Source organism: Bombina bombina, chromosome 1, assembly GCF_027579735.1.
Source record: "Bombina bombina isolate aBomBom1 chromosome 1, aBomBom1.pri, whole genome shotgun sequence".
NCBI lineage: Eukaryota > Metazoa > Chordata > Amphibia > Anura > Bombinatoridae > Bombina > Bombina bombina.
The window spans coordinates 1,216,511,297-1,216,531,036 of NC_069499.1; the positions used below are offsets into that span (position 1 = coordinate 1,216,511,297).

The following is a 19,740-nucleotide window of genomic DNA, read 5'->3' on the forward strand; positions in this document are numbered from 1 at the left end:
ATTTGTTTGCGTATATTCAGGGCCGCCACTAGAAATTTGGGGGCCCCTGACTTAACCATTGATCAGGGCCCCCCCCCTCCTTTGACATGTGCAATTTTTGACCAAGTGACTAAAACGTATATGCACTTTATTCTTAATTGTCTATTTAAACTTGGAAATGTTGTAAAGGTAGTAACATACACTGAAACACACACACTCACACATAAGGATTCACATATAGACTCTAGCAGACACGCAAAGAAACACACTCAGACACAGACACCCAAACAGACACTTAGCACTTGTTTACATTGCCCTGACAAGTAATGAGGTAAACTACAGTTTTAAAAAAAAAAAGGAGATTTAGAAAACAAAATATGGAGTTCTGATTATCTTTTTGTAAAGGACGATGCCAACTAAATGATGACAACAGCATGCAGTGGCTGAAAGGAAGGGCCCTGAACTGCCTAAACAATAATTTAAAGGTTAAATGGTAGATTGGTGACTTCCGGAAAGGTCTCATAAGTCTCAAAGTCTGTAGAAAGATGTGAATAATCAGTAGTAAGGTCAAAATGTCCTAAAAAGTAACAGACAATGGACACTTACACACAAACTCAAACTTGCACATACACCCAAGGAAACACCAACAGAGACAGCCTCAGAAAACACACAAAGACATACAAACACACACAGAAAACACATAAAGACATACATACACACCCTCACAGAGACATCCACAGAAAACACACAAAGACATACACACACACACACACCCTCACAGAGACATCCACAGAAAACACAGACATACACACCCACCCTCACAGAGGCATCCAGAGAAAATACACAAAGACAAACACACGCCCACCCTCACAGAGACACCCATAGAAAAAGCTCAAAGACATATGCACACACCCTCACAGACATCCACAGAAAATGCACAAAGACATACACACCCACCCTCACAGAGATACCAACAGAAAAAAAATACATACACACTCATAGAGACACAAACCAAAGCACAAAGACATAAACACAGACACCCACAGAAACACTCACAGGAGGAAACATTTATGCACCTTGCATCCCCTAAATCAACAGTGTGTGACATGCATGATAAAAAAATGCAGAAATTAAGAGATCACTTTTTAAAGAATCATTTTTGTAAATGTGCAAACAAAAATAATTCTGTGAATTCAAAATTGTACATTAATGATCTGGGTAGATGGCTAGATGAAGAAAAGTACTTTTAAAAGGTTGACATATGTTTGTTTGATATTTTTCCCAACCAAGAGCACCACTTCAAATATAGTGTACAAATGTTCCCATCTGTCAGCTGTACTTGTGGTTTTTGAAAATGCTGTACTCTATATGGTCTTGGTGGAACCTTAAGCTGCGGTACTCATACCATTAGATCTGGTTAAATGCAGGATTTAAGCTTGTTGGTATGCATTTCAAAATTAAGTCAGCTGTAGAGTAAACAGAACAGTTTTAAGTTAACCTGTCTCATTTCCAACACTGAGCAATCTTAGTCTGAGAGTATAACATGTTATGCAGATTTAAAAATCTTAGATAAAATGCCTCCCTGTATCTGGAAAGTCCTTGCATAAAGGGTCAGTAAACTGGAATGTAATATATATCATTTGTGTATTGAGGAGGAAACATTTCTGCATGGTTTTAAATATAGAATTTCTACAGCATTGTCAAATAATCATAAATACACTGCTGCTAAAAAAAATTGTTTTTATGGACCCCTGGCCCCACCATACAACTACTACCACACTGAAGTTACAATCTTAAATTGCACAAAGAAATAAAAAACATTTGCTAAGTAATTCCTACCTCCTCTGCAAATTAAAGTGATCAGCCGTCTGACTCAGGCACACACTCTACAAACAAAGTGCCAAGTCTGTCTCACACTGTGCATAGTGGTTTAGTGCACACTCAGAAATCCTCTCAAATGCTAATACTTTACTCATTGTAATAGCATTTCCCATGCTCAATTAGCACTCTGCTGTAGTACCCACTGGTGGCTGCCAAAATTTAAAAAAAAAAAATTTTTTTTTTTTTTTACTTCTTGCCTCATGGGGCCCCCCTAGCCCATTGGGCCCCTGACAGGAGTCACCCCTGTCACCCCCTGATGGCGGCCCTGTGCGTATTGGATCTTTTTGGAGCAAATACCAATGCTTGTTAATGATCTTTTTATTGTCGTATAATTAGAATTGTAATTGGTAATAAAAGACATTTTTTGTTTAGTAGTGTCAGATTCCTTAAATTGGGTGTTTTTGTGCTCAGGGTTTATAATTTTTTGCCTATCAAGTGTTTTTGTTTTCAAATATCCTTCCTCAATGAGGTGTCAAGTGTACCCTTTCTCCCCAAATCTAATTTTCTAAATTCCTGCTTGTTGGTCATATATATCTAATGTGGATTCCTCCGTATTCTTCAAAACTGACTATAAGGTATATTTCTTTTCCAAACCACAAGGTGATTGCTGTTATAGTTTAAAAAATTGTTGCTGTCTACACTCTTAAAAAAGGCATGTGAAGATATCGACTTATTATGGCCCCAAGTAAGAACCACATCTAGATATTCAATACTAGTTGTTTGTATGTTACTGGTGAAAGACAGTCCAAAGTTGCTGTTATTCAGATGCTACACGTTTAAGATGTCACATTTTTGTCAAATTTGGCCAAAATAAAACATAAGTATTTGTTGGTGATCAACATTATTTACGTTCAAAAGATATGACAACATATGGATTTAATATTTCATACCAATATTTTCATACAGACACTTTATGTATATTTCCTCTCAAGGAATATATTGTTCATTTGTACATTTGTAGCACTTTATTGATACAATAGTATGGACAAATTGTATGTTTTTACTCTGGGTTTAAGGTATTTAATAGTGTTTTACAATGAACCACATTTGATTGAAGGAGGAGGGGTGGGTCTTGATTGGGATTTGTGATTGGTCAGTTTGTAGTTAAAAACCAGGTCTTCCAGTTCAGTAACAGTTGCCTGATGAAACAACTAGTACAGCTGAGAAACGCGTTGACATCTGTATTTCTTATTGTTTTTACACACTTTAGGTGAGAGCTTGCACCCTCAGTTTTTATTTTGGATTTTAAATAAAACAATATTAAAATTTACTGGAAGCCCGAGCTTGTTTGTTGATCCTGAGCTGACACCGAGAGTTTGTGTCCTGGCCTGGGACCAGTGAGCTGGGACACTGAGAGATCCCAGTAGGCCCGACTCAGCACAATAGGGTGCTGCCACTCTTGTGAGTATCAACATCACAAGACATCTGCATTCCTCTCTGAAATCACAGTATTACACCAGGAGGCGCCCTCTGTTTTGTGATTTATCTTCACAGACTCTCTATCATGATTCCAATAGGGCATGCAATTTTAAACAACTTTTCAATTTACTTTTATTATCAATTTTGCTTTGCTCTCTTGGTATTCTTTGTGGAAAGCTAAACCTATGTAGGCTCATATGCTAATCTCTAAGCCGTTGAAATGTCTCTTATCTAGACACTGCTAGTTCATGTATGTCATATAGATAACATTGTGCTCACTCCCGTGGAGTTATTTAGGAGTCAATCCTGATTGGCTAAAATGTAAGTCTGTCAAAAGAACTGAAATAAGGTGGCAGTCTGCAGAGGCTTAGAAACAAAGTAATCACTGACGTAAAAAGCATATTAATATAACCCTGCTGGTTATGCAAAACTGGGTAATGGGTAATAAAGGTATTATCTATCATTTTAAACAATACAAATTCTGGAGTAGACTATCCCTTTAAGCATGATGGAAGAATCTCAGCCTTTCCGGAGCTGCAAATAAGGTATTTTACTGCAAGAGCAAGGAAAATAAATAATAACTGTGTACTGTAATTTAGTTTTATTTTCCCTAATTAAACTAATACAATTAAATTTAGGCCTAGATTACAAATGGAGTAAACATATTAGTGTTATTGTGTGTTATCTCTCGAGCTAAATCAATAGTGCATCTATTTCTGCACTTAATCAAGGAGATAGTCTGGGACACTTTAACATCTGTATGTTGGATACTGTGTGTGCGCTAAATCCCTCACTTAAAGAGAAATAATACCCATATGCTAAATCACTTGATAGTGATGGAGCATAACTGTAAAAAGCTGACATAAAAATATCCCCGGAAAATCTCTATGTAAAAAGGGAAGATATTTTATATAAAATTTTCTTCAGCTCACAGACTAAAGGGATAGATTACGAGTGGCATGTTAACTGTAACGTGCAATCAAAAAGATATTTATTGGGAGTGTTTGAGCACGTCGAAAGTAGCGTGCGTAATACAAGTTGAAAGTAAATGTGTTGAATTTAACGCACGTCGGGATAGTGTAACTTCAGAGCTCTAGTTAACTGTTACACTCTAATAAAAAGTTGCACTAAACACATAAGAATACATTTAAAAAGTACAGTTTAACTCTTAATAATGTCTGATCAAAAATATTTTAAAAAATTGCAATAACAAGAGCTCAAAGATACGAGTTCTCAGGTGTTAGAAAAAAAAGGTATGCAAAAGGCTTTAACATAGATATACATACATATTCACATAGGGGAATATGTCCTCTGTATTTTTAAATAGCTATTCCTATATATATCTGTAAATCAATAGAAATTATTGCACAGGCAATAAGCACATCTTGACAAGTATCCCTGCCTAGGGGCGAGATTACATATGCGGCACAGGCTTCCCCTACCACATCGAGGAATCCAATAAACAGCGCTGGCAGTTCATAAACTGCCGTAAGTCGTATAAACTAGCGATATCCAGAAATTTGCGTAAATACACATTTCTGGAGTAGCCAGGGACTTACGGCACTTTAGAAACTGCCAGCGCCTAAGAAAATAAAAAAAGTCAAATCTCCCGTAAACGTCTAATCTGCGTCCCAAAAAATAAAGCCAACACGTAAAACCCCTATATCCGCAATCACCCCCATATCGGAACTAATAATAAATGTATTAACCCCTAATCCGCCAACCCCCTACATCGCAATCTAACTAATAAATGTATTAACCCCAATAAGCAAAACCTCCACATCACAATCTACCTATTAACCCCTAATCCGCCAACCCCATCGCAAAGTATTTTTTATAAACATATTAACCCCTAAGACGCCAAACCCCACAATGCAATAAGCCTAATAAATCTATTAACCCCTAAACCGCCAACCGCCCACAACACAATTAACCTAATAAATCTATTAACTCCTAAACCGCTAAGCCCCCACAACGCAAATAACTAATTAAATTACTAAACTCCCCAACCTAACACCCCCTAAATTAACCCCAATTACATTAAATTAAAAAAATACTAATTTAAAATTAAAATAAAAAACCTAACATTACTTTAAAAATAAAAAAACTAAGTTTAAATTAATCTAAAATTACAAAAAATCAAATAGTCTAACATTACAGAAAATAATAAGCCAAATTATCAAAAATAAAAAAAATTAAACCTAATCCCTATGAAAATAAAAAAGCCCCCCAAAATAAAAAAAACCCTAATATAGACTACCAATAGCCCTTAAAGGTGCCTTTTGTAGGGCATTGCCCTAAGTTAAACAGCTCTTTTCCTTCTAAAACTTCCTTCCAAGCGGGACCTCTTCTTTCTTCATACAAGACCAAGCCAGCGCGGAGTGGAGATGACCAGGATCAGCGACCACAGAGTCATGGAGCGTGGAGGATCCTCTTTATATTATCGCCGCCGTACACTGACTATTGAATGCAAGGTACGCGTTTAAATATGGCGTACCTTGCATTCTATTGGCTGAAAAAATTAAAATCAGCAAATAGGATGTGAGCTACTCAAAGCCTATTGGCTGATTTGAATTAGCCAATAGGATTTCAGTAGCTCAAATCCTAAATGTTAGTTTTTTTATTTTAATTGTAAATTAGTATTTTTTAATTTAATGTAATTGGGGTTAATTTAGGGGGTGTTAGGTTAGGGGGTTTAGTAATTAAATTAGTTATTTGCATTGTGGGGAGTTGGCGGACTGGGAGTTAATAGGTTAATTAGGTTTCATATGTTGTGGGGGGTTAGCGGATTAGGGGTTAATAGGTTAATTAAGTTTATTTAGTTGGTGGGGGATGGCGGTTTAGTGGTTAATAGTTTTAATAGGTATTTTGCAATGTGGGTGAATGGCGGATAAGGGGTTAAATTAAGGTATATTGCGTTGTGGGGTGATGGCGTTTTAGAGGTTAATCACTATCAGGTAGATTACGAGTTCTGCAATATGGCTTTTAACGCTGAAAAAATGTCAATTTCAGCGTAATGGCAGTAACGCAGCTATTACGAATTGTGTCGGTATAGCTATACCGCAAGCATTTTAGCCTGTAACGCAACATCCGTTCCGCACTCCAAAAAATTATGTTTTTGCATGGGATTTTCAAAGCGCCGGTATTACAGGTTGTGCGTGCGTTACAGCCTATACCGACACAATCCATACCGCCATTTGAAACCAGTAGTTATGAGTTTTGCGCCACAAAAAATGTTTCACAAAACTCATAACTAAAGTGTTACAAAGTACACTAACATCCATAAACTACCTATTAACCCCTAAACCACCACCCTCCTGAATCGCAAACACTATATTAAACCTATTAACCCCTAATCTGACGCCCACCCACATAACGACTATTAAATACATTTATTAACCCCTAATCTGCCACTCCCGACATCGCCAACACTAATAAAAATTATTAACCCCTATTCCGCCGCTCCCTGACATCACTGCCACTATAATAAAGTTATTAACCCCTATTCCGCCGCTCCCTAATATCACCGTCACTATAACACAGTTATTAACCCCTATTCCGCCGCTCCCTGACATCACCCCCACTATAATAGTTATTAACCCCTATTCCGCAGCTCCCCGACATCACCACCACTATGATAAAGTTATTAACCCCCAAACCTCTGGCCTCCAACATCTCCGCAACTAAATACACATATTAACCCCTAAATCTCCGGCCTCTCACATCTCTGCAACTAATTTTGAAACGATTAAAAAAAGATTTAAAATTGCAAGATATTTGGAGGAATATGAACCAAGATAATAGAAATTTTACCTGCCTCTCAAAAACTCTCAGTATTGTCTAAAATTGATGTTTCTGATTTCAGAAAAAAATATTGTAAATTTGGTTAAAGATGGTAAGATATGTCAAATTACCATTTCTGATCATGCTCCAATATCTTTATCTATTGAGACATTAAATGGTAACAGAACAGGTTTTTTTTTTCCTTCCCTAAATATTTATTAAATTATACAAAATGTATTAGCTTCCTGCAAGGCAAATGGGCAGCATATAAACAAAATAATTTGGGATATATGGAAAAAACAGATATTTTCTGGCAAGCTGGGAAGGCTGTTTTTACGGGGAGAGATCATGTCCGACATGTTTAAATTTAAAAAGAAACTTGGCCAAAGAAAGGAACTGGTAACAAATCAATTAATAAATGCATATACAAGATATATTAGAGACCAAGGTAGAAGTAACTGGAGTTAGTATCTATAGGCTAAAAAACAAAGAGATGATTTCTCCTGTTAAGTGTAGTCAGTCCACGGGTCACCCATTACTTATGGGATTATATCTCCTCCCTAACAGGAAGTGCAAGAGGATCACCCAAGCAGAGCTGCTATATAGCTCCTCCCCTCTACGTCATACCTAGTCATTCTCTTGCACCTAACTAATAGATAGGACGTGTGAGAGGACTGTGGTGTGTTAAACTTAGTTTTTATTTCTTCAATCAAAAGTTTGTTATTTTAAACGGCACCGGAGTGTGTTGTTTCTTCTCAGGCAGCATTAGAAGAAGAATCTACCTGAGTTTGTCTATGATCTTAGCGGTCGTAACTAAGATCCACTTGCTGTTCTCGGCCATTCTGAGGAGTGAGGTAACTTCAGAACAGGGGATAGCATGCAGGGCCCACCTGCAAGGAGGTATGTGCAGTATATTATTTTCTAAGGAATGGAATTGACTGAGAAAATACTGCTAATACCGATGTAATGTAAGTGCAGCCTTAAATGCAGTAGTAGCGACTGGTATCAGGCTGATATGTATGTATGTATACTCTGAGGTATTTCTGGGGAATGGAATTTCACTAAGAAAATACTGTCTATATTAAAGTAATATTTGAGCCTGCACTGCAGTGAAAGAGACTAGCAGCAGGCTTATTAATAACACTTCATAATTTTCATTTTTAAAACGTTTACTGGCATGTTAATCGTTTTTTCTGAGGTACTTGGTGATAAAACTTTATGGGCATGATTTTTACCACATGGCTGTCGTTTGTTTCTGAATAAAAACAGTTTACTGAGCTTCCCCACTGTTGTAATATGAGTGGGAGGGGCCTATTTTAGAGCTTTATTGCGCAGTAAAAATTTAGTCACAATCTTCCTGTTTCTTCCTCCATGATCCAGGACGTCTCTACAGAGCCCAGGGGTCTCCAAAACTAGTTTTGAGGGAGGTAATCAGTCACAGCAGATCTGTGACAGTGTGTTTGACTGTGATAAAAAACGTTTATTATTTAAACTGTTATCCGTTTTGGGTATTAAGGGGTTAATCATCCTTTTGCTTGTGGGTGCAATTCTCTGCTAACTTTATACATTTTCTGTTAAAATTTGGTTGTTTTAACATATTTGGTTCATCGTTAATTCAACTGTGTCACATTTTTATGTTTCTTAAAGGCGCAGTAGCGTTGTTTATATAGCTTGTAAATTTATTTAAAAGTTTTTTTTCCAAGCTTACTAGTGTTATTGCTAGTCTGTTTAAACATGTCTGACACAGATGAAGCTGTTTGTTCAATATGTTTAAAGGCCAATGTGGAGCCCAATAGAAATTTGTGCACTCAATGTATAGATGTTACTTTGAATAAAAGTCAAACTTTATATGTGAAAAATATATCACCAGACAACGAGGGGGAAGTTATGCCGACTAACTCTCCTCACGTGTCAGTACCTTCGCCTCCCGCTCAGGAGGTGCGTGATATTGTGGCGCCAAGTACATCAGGGCGGCCCATACAAATCACTTTGCAAGACATGGCTAATGTTATGACTGAAGTACTATCTAAATTGCCAGAATTTAGAGGTAAACGAGATCACTCTGGAATAAGAACAGAGTGCGCTGATAATAATAGAGCCATGTCTGATACTGCGTCACAATTTGCAGAACATGAGGACGGAGAGCTTCATTCTGTGGGTGACGGATCTGATCCAAGTAAACTGAATTCAGACATTTCAAATTTTAAATTTAAGCTTGAGAACCTCCGTGTATTACTAGGGGAGGTTTTAGCGGCTCTGAATGATTGTAACACGGTTGCAATTCCAGAGAAAGTATGTAGGCTGGATAAATATTTTGCGGTACCGGCGTGTACTGACGTTTTTCCTATACCTAAAAGGCTTACAGAAATTGTTAACAAGGAGTGGGATAGACCCGGTGTGCCTTTTTCACCCCCTCCTATATTTAGAAAAATGTTTCCAATAGACGCCACCACACGGGACTTATGGCAGACGGTCCCTAAGGTGGAGGGAGCAGTTTCTACTCTGGCTAAGCGCACCACTATCCCGGTGGAGGATAGCTGTGCTTTTTCAGATCCAATGGATAAAAAGTTAGAGGGTTACCTTAAGAAAATGTTTGTTCAACAAGGTTTTATATTATAACCCCTTGCATGCATTGCGCCTGTCACTGCTGCGGCGGCATTCTGGTTTGAGTCTCTGGAAGAGACCCTTAGCACAGCTCCATTGGATGAGATTATAAACAAGCTTAAAGCCCTTAAGCTAGCTAATTCATTTATTTCTGATGCCGTAGTACACTTAACCAAACTTGTGGCTAAGAACTCCGGATTCGCCATTCAAGCGCGTAGAGCGCTGTGGCTTAAATCCTGGTCAGCTGATGTGACTTCTAAATCTAAATTGCTTAATATTCCTTTCAAAGGGCAGACATTATTCGGGCCCGGTTTGAAAGAAATTATCGCTGACATTACTGGAGGTAAGGGCCATGCCCTGCCTCAAGACAGGGCCAAACCAAGGGCTAAACAGTCTAATTTTCGTGCCTTTCTTAACTTCAAGGCAGGAGCAGCATCAACTTCCTCCGCTCCAAGACAGGAAGGAACTGTTGCTCGCTACAGACAGGGCTGGAAACCTAACCAGTCCTGGAACAAGGGCAAGCAGGCCAGAAAACCTGCTGCTGCCCCTAAGACAGCATGAAGTGAGGGCCCCCGATCCGGAAACGGATCTACTGGGGGGCAGACTTTCTCTCTTCGCCCAGGCTTGGGCAAGAGATGTCCAGGATCCCTGGGCGTTGGAGATCATATCTCAGGGATATCTTCTGGACTTCAAAGCTTCTCCTCCACAAGGGAGATTTCATCTTTCAAGGTTATCAGCAAACCAGATAAAGAAAGAGGCGTTTCTACGCTGTGTACAAGACCTCTTACTAATGGGAGTGATCCACCCAGTTCCGCGGTCGGAACACGGACAAGGATTCTATTCAAATCTGTTTGTGGTTCCCAAAAAAGAGGGAACCTTCAGACCAATCTTGGACTTAAAGATCCTAAACAAATTCCTAAGAGTTCCATCGTTCAAAATGGAAACTATTCGAACCATCTTACCCATGATCCAAGAGGGTCAGTACATGACCACAGTGGATTTAAAGGATGCCTACCTTCACATACCGATTCACAAGGATCATTACCGGTATCTAAGATTTGCCTTCCTAAACAGGCATTACCAGTTTGTAGCTCTTCCCTTCGGGTTAGCTACGGCTCCAAGAATCTTTACAAAGGTTCTGGGCTCTCTTCTGGCGGTACTAAGACCGCGAGGCATAGCGGTAGCTCCGTACCTAGACGACATTCTGATACAAGCGTCAAGTTTCCAAACTGCCAAGTCTCATACAGAGTTAGTTCTGGCATTTCTAAGGTCGCATGGGTGGAAGGTGAACGTAGAAAAGAGTTCTCTATTGCCACTCACAAGAGTTCCCTTCTTAGGGACTCTTATAGATTCTGTAGAAATGAAAATTTACCTGACGGAGGACAGGTTATCAAAACTTCTAAATGCTTGCCGTGTCCTTCATTCCATTCAACACCCGTCAGTGGCTCAGTGCATGGAGGTAATCGGCTTAATGGTAGCGGCAATGGACATAGTACCTTTTGCGCGCCTGCATCTCAGACCGCTGCAATTGTGCATGCTAAGTCAGTGGAATGGGGATTACTCAGATTTGTCCCCTCTGCTAAATCTGGATCAAGAGACCAGAGATTCTCTTCTATGGTGGCTTTCTCGGCCACATCTGTCCAAGGGGATGCCCTTCCGCAGGCCAGATTGGACGATTGTAACAACAGACGCCAGCCTTCTAGGTTGGGGCGCAGTCTGGAATTCCCTGAAGGCTCAGGGATCATGGACTCAGGAGGAGAGACTCCTTCCAATAAACATTCTGGAATTAAGAGCAATTTTCAATGCTCTTCTGGCTTGGCCTCAGTTAGCAACTCTGAGGTTCATCAGGTTTCAGTCGGACAACATCACGACTGTGGCTTACATCAACCATCAAGGAGGAACAAGGAGTTCCCTAGCGATGTTGGAAGTCTCAAAGATAATTCGCTGGGCAGAGTCTCACTCTTGCCACCTGTCAGCGATCCACATCCCAGGCGTGGAGAACTGGGAGGCGGATTTTCTAAGTCGCCAGACCTTTCATCCGGGGGAGTGGGAACTTCATCCGGAGGTGTTTGCCCAACTGCTTCATCATTGGGGCAAACCAGATCTGGATCTCATGGCGTCTTGCCAGAACGCCAAGCTTCCTTGTTACGGATCCAGGTCCAGGGACCCGGGAGCGGTACTGATAGATGCTCTGACAGCACCTTGGGTCTTCAACATGGCTTATGTGTTTCCACCCTTCCCGATGCTTCCTCGATTGATTGCCAGGATCAAACAGGAGAGAGCATCGATGATTCTAATAGCGCCTGCGTGGCCACGCAGGACCTGGTATGCAGATCTAGTGGACATGTCGTCCTGTCCACCATGGTCTCTGCCTCTGAGACAGGACCTTCTGATTCAGGGTCCTTTCAAACATCCAAATCTAATTTCTCTGAGGCTGACTGCATGGAGATTGAACGCTTGATTCTATCAAAGCGGGGATTCTCGGAGTCAGTGATTGATACCTTAATACAGGCTAGGAAACCTGTTACCAGGAAAATTTACCATAAAATATGGCGTAAATACTTATATTGGTGCGAATCCAAGAGTTACTCATGGAGTAAGGTTAGGATTCCTAGGATATTGTCTTTTCTACAAGAAGGTTTAGAAAAAGGGTTTATCTGCTAGTTCGTTAAAGGGACAGATTTCAGCTCTGTCTATCCTTTTACACAAACGTCTGTCAGAAGTTCCAGACGTTCAGGCTTTTTGTCAGGCTTTGGCTAGGATTAAGCCTGTGTTTAAGACTGTTGCTCCGCCGTGGAGCTTAAACTTAGTTCTTAACGTTCTGCAAGGTGTTCCGTTTGAACCCCTTCATTCCATTGATATCAAGCTGTTATCTTGGAAAGTTCTGTTTTTAATGGCTATTTCCTCGGCTCGAAGAGTCTCTGAGTTATCGGCCTTACATTGTGATTCTCCTTATCTGATTTTTCATTCAGACAAGGTAGTTCTGCGTACTAAACCTAGGTTTTTACCTAAGGTAGTCACTAACAAGAATATCAATCAAGAGATTGTTGTTCCATCATTGTGCCCTAACCCTTCTTCAAAGAAGGAACGACTTCTGCACAATCTGGACGTCGTCCGTGCCCTGAAATTTTATTTGCAGGCAACTAAAGATTTTCGTCAAACTTCTTCCCTGTTTGTCGTTTATTCTGGACAGAGGAGAGGTCAAAAAGCTTCGGTTACCTCTCTCTCTTTTTGGCTTCGTAGCATAATACGTTTAGCCTATGAGACTGCTGGACAGCAGCCTCCTGAAAGGATTACGGCTCATTCTACTAGAGCTGTGGCTTCCACTTGGTCCTTTAAGAATGAGGCCTCTGTTGAACAGATTTGCAAGGCTGCAACTTGGTCTTCACTTCACACTTTTTCAAAATTTTACAAATTTGACACTTTTGCTTCTTCGGAGGCTGTTTTTGGGAGAAAGGTTCTACAGGCAGTGGTTCCTTCCGTGTAAAGATCCTGCCTGTCCCTCCCGTCATCCGTGTACTTTTAGCTTTGGTATTGGTATCCCATAAGTAATGGATGACCCGTGGACTGACTACACTTAACAGGAGAAAATATAATTTATGCTTACCTGATAAATTCATTTCTCCTGTAGTGTAGTCAGTCCACGGCCCGCCCTGTTTTTTACGGCAGGTCTAAATTTTAAATTAAACTCCAGTCACCACTGCACCCTATAGTTTTCTCCTTTCTCGTTTGGTTTCGGTCGAATGACTGGGTATGACGTAGAGGGGAGGAGCTATATAGCAGCTCTGCTTGGGTGATCCTCTTGCACTTCCTGTTAGGGAGGAGATATAATCCCATAAGTAATGGATGACCCGTGGACTGACTACACTACAGGAGAAATGAATTTATCAGGTAAGCATAAATTATATTTTTTTCACCAGTATGACTATTACGGAGGATATTAAGCATGCTTCTATATATTATAGATTTGGTAATAAATCCGGAAAACTCCTAACGAAAATTAACAAAAATAAAAAGAGCCTCCTTTATTACTAAAATAAGATATCAAGATAAAGCGCTTATAGAGACAGATAAGATTAGGCAGCCTTTCAGGAATTTTATGAGAAATAAAATATTCCCACCCCATAATTGAATTAGAAAAGAAAGAACAGTTCTGAGAACGTATTGATAATCCTCGTATTAACCTGGCAGATTTAGAGAAAATTAACGTTCCAATCTCGGAAAGTGAAATAACTAGGATCATTAGAGAACTAGCTAATAATAAAGCAGCTGGACCGGATGGATTACAACCCGAATTTTACAAAATCTACAGGGATGAAGAAGATGCCGGTCCCACGATGGATGGAAATGGAGCCGCCTGGATGAAGATGGAGCCACCGGGATGAAGATCGTTCAAGCAGGACTTCAATAACTGTGAGTACCTAAAGAGGGGTTAGTGTTAGGTGTTTTTAAGGTTTTTTTGGGGTGTTTTTTTTTTTTTAGATTAGGGTTTGGGCATTTCTTAAAAGAGCTGAATGCCCTTTTAAGAGCAAGAAAAAAGAGCTGAATGCCCTTTTAAGGGCAATGCTCATACAAATGTCCTTTTCAGGGCAATGGGTAGATTAGGTTTTTTAGATTGTTTTTTTTATTTTGTGGGTTTGGGGGGGGGGGTTTAATGTTAGTAGGTCTTTGTATTTTTGCTTAGAAAAAGAGATGATTTCTTTAGGGCAATGCCTACAAAAGGCCCTTTTAAGGGCTATTGGTAGTTTATTATAGACTAGGTTTCTTTTATTTTGTGTAATGTTTTTTTTTTAAAATGGGTATTAAAATAGGAATAATTGTTATTATTTTGGATAATTGGTTTGTTATTTTGTGTAATGTTTTTTTTTCCGTTTTGGGGTGTTTTTTTTTAATAGGCAGCAAAAGAGCTGAATGCCCTTTTAAGGGCAATGCCCATACAAATGCCCTTTTCAGGGCAATGGGTAGATTAGGTTTTACTTTATTTTTATTTTGTGGGTGGGGGGGGTTTGTTTTTCTTTTGTAGAAAAAGAGCTGATTTCTTTAGGGCAATGCCCTACAAAAGGCCCTTTTAAGATTAGGGTTTTTTATTTTGGGCTGTTTTTTTAAACAGGATATTAGAATAGGAATAATTTTTATTACCAAAAAATATGGCAAAGTCCCAGTTGTGGATATATAAAAAAATCAAATTTTATTGGAACAAGGTTAAAACATGAAAAAATAGAGATGTAAAAGCATAGAACGGTCTAACGCGTTTCGGCTAGCTCTTGCCGTAATCATAGACCATGTCTAGTATATGTTTTACAGAGGCTTAAATAAGTATCAAATTACATGTTAACCCAAATCAGCTGAATACTTAACCCTATCTAGCAATGTGGAAAACTGCTGTCTATGGTGAACTGCTCAGAATATCTAAGATGCAATTTCTCTTTTTCTATTCATATGTGTCAATAAATACATTACATATAGGTATACATAAATATATTCTTCTCTCATATAATCAACAAACGTTTACATTTTAAGAGGATATATAATGATGTATTAAACCTTAATGTGTTATACATATAGTTAATCGAATGCACATTGTGTTGTATCATTATTTAACTTATTGATATTCTCTTTAAAGCAAATGCACTTTAATGAATCTAGGCTCAAGAAATAGGCTTAAAAAGGCTTAAAAATGAATGAACCTATGCCATTGCGAATGTACATATATAAGAAAAACGAGAAACACAACCCCAAATGCACGCTCTCTCTTCTCTCTATAGGGAAAGCTTTTAACAATATTTAGGGATTTTAAAACTAGGACACAAGTTAATCTGTTTAATTATTAGCATACATATTTATATGTGCTTTTAAAAGGTTCATAATTTATTATGTCTAATTGAAGCACTATTTAATCTTGAGGTTTAGGCCAAACAAACCCTAGGCTGTAATCAGTGACACAGGTAACCATATAGCATATGTAGATATGCAGGTATACAAACTGGATATTATTAAGAACTTTCTTTCTCAAACTATTGATCTAAATGAATGTACGAACTACATAAAATGTTATCATATAGTTTAGACAACTATTCCCAAAAGTTAACTAAATCGAATTCTGAGTTAAAACCATTTGGAATTTGGGTTTTTAGTCTAAAGATCCAATAGACTTCCTGTCTACCCAGTATTTGCGATCTATCTCCTCCTCTGGATGGAGTTTTAATGCTTCTATTACATTCCAACTAAAGGAGTGGACTGACTGGTTATGAACCTCAATAAAATGTCGACTCAACTCAGAACAGGGGACTTTATTTCTGATGTCTCCCAGATGTTCTCTAATACGTGTCCTTACATCACGTGTAGTGAGTCCCACGTATTGACCCCTGCATAAATTGCATTCTGCTAAATATACCACATAATTTGAGCTACAATTGTGACAGCCATGTATCTGAAAGGTTTCCCCTGTTGTGTAGGATCTAACTGTGCTAGTGACATTATGATAGTCGCATGCTTTACAGCGGGCGCTACCACATCTATAGCTGTCATTGTGTCTTAACCAGGAACTCTCATTGGTTTGTATCTGTGTATTCTTTAGGACACTAGGTGAGAGTGAATTAGCAAGTGTATCATTTTTCTTATAGACAAATTTACATCCGTCACCAATTACTTCTTTTAATATTTCATCCCCGTATAAAATTGGGAGCTATTTCTTTACGATATTACATATATCATTGTATTGATTCGAATACTTGGTGACGAATGCAGGTCTGTCATCTATTTTGTCCTTCTTTTTAGGGGAGCGTAAAACCTCTCTGCTATATTGGTCAACTTCTTTTTTAATCTTTATAACCTCATTTTTACAGTAACCTCTAGCAATTAGTCTATGAGACAACTCTTCACTCTCTTTAATGTAGTCATTATTAAGTGAACAATTACGCTTCACTCTCATCATCTGGCCTTTAATAATGCCTTTAAAGACATGTTTTGGATGTCCACTGGTAGCATAAAGCAATGCATTACCAGCTATGGGTTAAGGTAAAGTGCTGTGTTTACACATTTTGATTGGGAATTCCCATACAGTGTAATGTCCAAAAAGTTTATCTATGTTTTATTCCATTCTTTAGTGAAACTTAATCCCATTTTATTATTATTTAGATATTGAATGAATTTATCAGTTATTGTTTCATCTGCCTCCCAAACTATTATAAGGTCATCAATGAACCTATTATATTGAATTATATGTTTGCGAAAGGGATTTGTATCTCCATAAATATAGATTTCTTCGAACCATCCCATAACCAGATTTGCGTATGAGGGCGCAAATTTCGCCCCCATCGCAGTCCCCACAGTGGCGAAGGAAGTTCAGAAGGGCTATACAAACTAATCTAAAAAACTCCATACAGGCACAAGACAAAAGTACTAGTCACATAAAGGAGGATATAACTAGTGAGGGCACACTAACACACAAGAAAAATAGGTGTTGGAAGAGAAAAGTAAGATTTAATACAGATAATTGTAATTTCACTGATGAAGAGGGTTCTGCCTCAGGGACAGACTTTTCAAATTCAGAGGGCAGTTCAGCATCCGATTGGGATAATACACCAATTGAGTTGAGTTCTAATTTAGAAGTAACAACGGATATTAATACTCATTTAAATGAAAACATCCAAGCAGGGGGCACAACATTATGTACCACTGAACAAGGAGCAAAACCAAAAGATAAAACATGCACAGAGGTTTTTCGGGAGGACTCAGGCATACCCAAAGGAGGGGGAATACAGACAACACAAATAAAACAAGATTTAGTGGAGAAGAAAAAACAGGAAAGGTACCCCACAAGAGAAAACAAAAACAAAAACAAAAGCAATCGGAAGTATGTTTGAACACAGTTATTAATATATCCAATTATAGTCTGAGTGAGACTGAACGCAAAGTCCTCAGTTATGGACTAAATTCTGTCCCTCTAGGGATTTCATTCTCTTTCAGACTATTTTGGATACTAACAAATTTGTTAGATCGCTCACACTGAAGAAACATTTTCTTAAAGAAAATAAAGAAAATAAAATTACAGAACTAAAGACCATGATTGAGAATGACACCACAATAAGTGACATGACAAATGACCTAACTTTTCAAGACCTTTGCACACGCAATGATCTAGAACAGTTAATATCTGAAGGGAATCTAACCTCAATGGAGGAGGAAAGTAAGGATAAACATGTGGGTTTTAAATGCAAATCCAATTTTTATCCTTTGCAGTCCAGAGGTAAACCTCTTTAACTATTCCAGAAAAGAGTTGTGGAGGATCTTACTGCTTTACATCAACAAAAAACAGGGAAAACGAATAATATAAACAACCTAACAAAAAAAGAAAGAGAAGCATTGGTAGCCCTAGAGAAAAATGACAGTATCGTGATTAAACGGGCTGACAAAGGCAGCAGCATAGTGGTCTGTGATAAAACCTGGTACATAGCTGAAGCTTACAGACAGTTGGATGACACCAATGTCTATGAAAAAGTTAGTCATAATCCCCGTATAGATTTTCAGAGACGTTTGTTCAAGATTTTGAGTGAAGGTAAAAGAAATGGTTTTATAGATCAATCTACATTTGAATATCTATATATTGAACATCCAAGGACTGCTGCGTTTTATCATCTACCAAAAACTCATAAAGGGCTTGAAAATGTCAAAGGGAGACCAATCGTGTCCGGCAATGGCTCCCTGCTTGAACATTTGTCCGAATGGGTCGATGATATACTGCAGCCATATGTCCTTAAATTAAACAGCTATGTAAAAGACACTACCCACATACTCAACATTTTTAAGAACTATACTTGGGAGGCAAATTATAGCTGGCTCACAGTAGATGCCATATCATTATATTCTTCAATACCACATTCTATAGGCTTACTAGCCATAGAGTACTATCTAGATAAAAATGGAAATTTAAATGCAGATTTTAAAAACTATTTACTTAAAATTATCAAGTTTTTACTTGAACATAATAGTTTTACCTTTGGAAATGACCATTTTATACAAAAACAAGGGACTGCGATGGGGGCGAAATTTGCGCCCTCATACGCAAATCTGGTTATGGGATGGTTCGAAGAAATCTATATTTCTCCAACATAGGTGTGTCCGGTCCACGGCGTCATCCTTACTTGTGGGATATTCTCTTCCCCAACAGGAAATGGCAAAGAGCCCAGCAAAGCTGGTCACATGATCCCTCCTAGGCTCCGCCTACCCCAGTCATTCTCTTTGCCGTTGTACAGGCAACATCTCCACGGAGATGGCTTAGAGTTTTTTAGTGTTTAACTGTAGTTTTTATTATTCAATCAAGAGTTTGTTATTTTAAAATAGTGCTGGTATGTACTATTTACTCAGAAACAGAAAAGAGATGAAGATTTCTGTTTATATGAGGAAAATGATTTTAGCACCGTAACTAAAATCCATGGCTGTTCCACACAGGACTGTTGAGAGCAATTAACTTCAGTTGGGGGAACAGTGTGCAGTCTCTTGCTGCTTGAGGTATGACACATTCTAACAAGACGATGTAATGCTGGAAGCTGTCATTTTTCCCTATGGGATCCGGTAAGCCATGTTTATTACGATGGTAAATAAGGGCTTCACAAGGGCTTATTAAGATTGTAGACTTTTCTGGGCTAAATCGATTCAGTTTTAAAACATATTTAGCTTTGAGGAATCATTTTATCTGGGTTTATTGATATTATAATATCGGCAGGCACTGTATTAGACACCTTATTTCTCTGGGGCTTTCCCAAAGCATAAGCAGAGTCTCATTTTCGCGCCGGTGTGGCGCACTTGTTTTTGAGAGGCATGGCATGCAGTCGCATGTGAGAGGAGCTCTGATACTTAGAAAAGACTTTCTGAAGGCGTCATTTGGTATCGTATTCCCCTTTGGGCTTGGTTGGGTCTCAGCAAAGCAGATACCAGGGACTGTAAAGGGGTTAAAGTGTTAAAACGGCTCCGGTTCCGTTATTTTAAGGGTTAAAGCTTCCAAATTTGGTGTGCAATACTTTTAAGGCTTTAAGACACTGTGGTGAAAATTTGGTGAATTTTGTACAATTCCTT

At 38.6% G+C, this 19,740-nt stretch overlaps 1 protein-coding gene across 1 annotated transcript in view; it reads right to left on the minus strand.

The window, feature by feature from the left end:
* LOC128664100 (protein NLRC5) overlaps window positions 1–19,740 on the minus strand; it is a 429,645-nt gene that overhangs the window by 126,865 nt on the left and 283,040 nt on the right. The gene's annotated exons all lie outside the window — the stretch shown is intronic.